The sequence below is a fragment of the Rhinopithecus bieti genome, unplaced genomic scaffold, assembly GCF_001698545.2.
Source record: "Rhinopithecus bieti isolate Rb0 unplaced genomic scaffold, ASM169854v2 scaffold_39317, whole genome shotgun sequence".
NCBI classification, from domain to species: domain Eukaryota; kingdom Metazoa; phylum Chordata; class Mammalia; order Primates; family Cercopithecidae; genus Rhinopithecus; species Rhinopithecus bieti.
Genome location: NW_016816467.1, coordinates 413583 through 417518, shown reverse-complemented (window position 1 = coordinate 417518; position 3936 = coordinate 413583). Strand labels below are relative to the sequence as shown.

Below are 3936 nucleotides of genomic sequence, written 5' to 3'. Positions count from 1 at the left end.
GGATATATATATATATATATTTTTTTTTTTGGTGCACTTTATGCAAATGGGGCCAAGTATAAGACTAAAGTCTATCTTGCAAACAACTCAGTACTATCATGATTTGTTTTTAACAAAAACGAGAACTGGAGAGAGAAAATGTTTCAAAACTTGTCATACACTTGTCATTATATTCTAGACTCACTAGTTGTTTTTAAGTTCTTGTCTACATTTTGAACTAACCCTGCTTATTCCTGTGAACCAACCAGCAATCTCTGGCTGCAGCTCAGAAGGAGCTAAGGGGATGGATAATGTAAAAATCTGGAGCAATATTCTAGTTCTCAGTAATTATCCTGCAATTCCTGTCAAGTGATGGGAATAAACAGGATGCCCATCACCCGGAGGTTTCCTTTTTGGGAGAGTAAGACCAGAGGAGCTAACCAAAGCCAGGTCCCATGCACCCAGATCTTAGCAAGCATAACTATAGCCACCAGTTATCTGGGTGTGTCACAAGACATCCTTTTCTCTATCTTGTTGGAGGAGGACTAAATTCCACAGCTTCACCTTAGCATTCGGCTTATGATAAGGAGTCCACACAACCCCCAAGACGCATTTTTGTCTCAAACTCAATTCTAAGCTTTGAATAAAGGCCCTAGGAAATAAAACTAGATCTGAGAGGTCCACAAGCAGACAATAATGGAAGTTAAAAAAAAAAAAAAGGCACAGAGCAGGTGAGCATGACTTATTCCTACCAATTAAGCCAGGCTTCTCCTTTTATGCATAAAGGCTATGCCAATATCCATGGCATAAATGCAGTCTAGGGAATTCAAAGGCTACTGACAGCAGGGAGGATAGGGCATGTGTGGGTAAGAGCAGATATTCCCACCCTCCTAGGCCCCCCTGTTAACATAGGTGAAGGCCACTTTGACACCCATGGGTGGCACCCTGTAGAGGTTGCGGGGACTTGGGGATATAATGATGGAAGAAAGAGATGCTTCACTTTCTCTCCCTCACACACCCTGGGTATTCACTAGGAAGAGAAGGGAACCTGCGATGCCTGCTCCCCTTTCTAGATGAGTAGCCATTCATCTTCAGTCTGTGCCCCTTTCAAATGCATTCTGAACCCCCAGGACTCCTTTGAAAAAAAATCTTCTTTTTCCTCCTCTGTCCTCCCTTCACTGATAGGTAATTATGTCTCTGTACTACGGGACCCTCCCCTCTGATGCATCCTCCAAACTGGGAAAAGTTAATTTCCCAAACCTTAAACTAGTTGACTTAGGATTGTGCTTGGGGAAGGGAACACAGAAGCCTGACATGCAGGAAAAGGGTAAAAGTCGTTTTTTTTTTTTTTTTTTAACCAGTCAGGCTTTGGCCTCCCACTCCCTGTGCAAACCAATAAAAGGCCTTGGGATTTTTGAGCCGTCCTTATCCGCTACCCCGTTCTGTTTTGATACATGTTTTCTAATAACCCGGTTTGTTTGTTCTCACCTTCAGATCATCAAACTCCAAACAGTCATGCAACCGGAGCCTTGAATGATGGCCCCCTTTGCCAGGGACCCTAGATGGCCGCTGAGGGGGATCTGACTGCTGTTTTCCCAAAACAGGTACCCTTGTCAGCAGGAAGAAGTTAAGATTGGTCTTCGTCCTTATCCTTACTCCAAAGGCAGTTAGATGTACTTCTTTAGAGCGGAGAGTGATAGATACGGGGAGGAGCCTGGCCTTTTCAGTTCCTGGGTGGTGGCCTGGAATTCAGTCTGTGAGGTGGGGAGCCTATTGGGAGGACCCCCTCTCACATTACTGAAGGTACTTTTTTTCTTCTTTTCCTCTTTGGCCCAATAAATTCCGTTCCCCTCACCCTTCAATGTGTCTGTCTTCCTAATCGTTCCTGGTCTTGTGACAAGAGACCAGTTTAGCTGAACTAGGGAACAAAGTTCTCCATCAGTAATGCATGTCATTTGGCTTGTTAATTTACCATAGAGAGGTTAAATATCTGCTCTATTTTCTCTAGATAATAAATTATAAGAATAAATCCACATGCTTTTGATAATGCCTTTATGTATTTAACTGTAATATTCATAAATGTACCACAATCATGTTTATTTAGCTCATTTTACAATCTCTTGGACCTAAGAAGTCATATCCTAATTATGAAGCCTGAATAATCACACATTAATATGGCTAAATATGACAGTGTATATCTAATCCCAATAACAAACAAGAAAGGATCAGAACTCCTATGCATTGTGTTACATGTTGCAGATGCTGAAAAAATGTTTCATTCACAGGGCAGACACTCACTGATCGCTCTATTTGTTTTATTATTTATTATTATTATTATTATTATTTTTGAGACAGGGTCTCCCTCTGTGCCCAGGCTGGAGTGCAGTGGCACCATTTTAGCTCACTGCAGCCTGGAACTCCAGGGCTCAAACGATCCTCCCCTCGTATGTAGCTGGGGCTACAGGCACACACCACCACACCTGGTTAATTTTTTAAAATTTCTGTTGAGACAGTATCTCACATGTTGCCCAGGCTGGTCTCAAACTCCTGGGTTTAAGAGATTCTCCTGCCTCAGTCTCCCAAAGTGCTGGGATTACAGACTTTGTGTCAAGTCAGAAGAAATTACGGCAAGCAGCACTTCCAAATCTGTTAAGACCCATTCATCTGCATGTGCAGTTTTGGGATTTGCTCCTCAAAAATTCTGAGCACTCCGAGATGAATCAAGTTCAAAAATTTTCTGTTAGAGGATCTGGCCTGAGTAAAGAGAAGTTGAGCCAACTTCTAACTTTATCTTTACTATGCTCATGTAATGTCAAGTCTTCATAGCTCATCTAACAAAATCTAACACCTTATGCCAGGAGTTAATTTTTTGTTTTTTTAAATTTTTTTTATTTAGATACTGATGTTTATTTTCCATGTTGCTTAAGAGCCCGTGCAAGAACAGCGTAAGACCATTCAGTGGTTGTTCCTACCCATTCAGTGGCCTGAGCAGTGAGAGCTGCAGGCCAGTCTTCTATGGCAGGCTGAGTGCTCCAGTCTTTAGTAGGGAACTGCTGAAGAGGCACAGAAGGCACCTGCATGCCTTCAGACCATTGTGCAACCTCAGGCTGAGTAGCAGTGAACTCAAGAACTGGAGCAGTCCATTCACACTGATAATTCCTCCTTCGTCACTGCCTTTTCAGCAGCAGCCTGCTCTTCTTTTTCAATCGCTTCAGGATCTCTGTAGAAGTAGAGCTCAGGCATGACGTCCAATGGGTGTTCACGGGAAATGGTGCCACGCATGCGCAGAACTTCCTAAGACAGCATCCACATCAAACCCACGGAGTGAGCTCCCTTGTTGTTGCATGGGATGGCAATGTCCACATGGCACAGAGGAGAATCTGTGTTACACAGAGCAATGGTAGGTAGGTTAACATAAGATGCCTCCATGAAAGGCTGGTGGTCAGCTCTGGGGTCAGTAACCACAAGAAGCCACGGCTCCCAGAAGGCTGCTTGCATCTGGTTACTGAAGGTTCCAGGAGTGAAGCAGCCAGCAATTGGATCGGCTCCAATGGCAACAGCAAACTTCAGCATGGCCCTCTGGTCGGTATTCCTGGAGGATATAACACTGACATCTGCAGGGTTTTCAACGGGAACAATGGTACGAGCTGCCAGCAGAAGCTTCTCCCAGGTCCTCTTCAGATGTATGATGTAGATGCCATCACTTTTCCTTTTATAGATGTACTGTCCCATCTGGAAGTCAAGATTGGTGCCACCTAAGTGGGTTCCTGCTGCAAGGAACTTAAGGATATCCTCCTCCTTCATCCACAGGCCATCAAGGGCTCTGGACATTGTGAAAGTTTCCCTTTAAGTTATGACGGGAATCCAGAACAATGCCGTATGGACCCCTCTGTGGGTAGCACAGAAAGGCCTTTTTTTTTTTTTTTTTTTAATTATACTTTAAGTTCTAGGGTACAT

At 43.6% G+C, this 3936-nt stretch overlaps 1 protein-coding gene and 1 pseudogene across 1 annotated transcript in view; both read right to left on the bottom strand.

The window, feature by feature from the left end:
- GAB1 (GRB2 associated binding protein 1) overlaps positions 1 to 3936 on the bottom strand; it is a 136351-nt gene that overhangs the window by 40616 nt on the left and 91799 nt on the right. The gene's annotated exons all lie outside the window — the stretch shown is intronic.
- Positions 2748 to 3827, bottom strand: LOC108517107 (40S ribosomal protein SA-like; annotated as a pseudogene).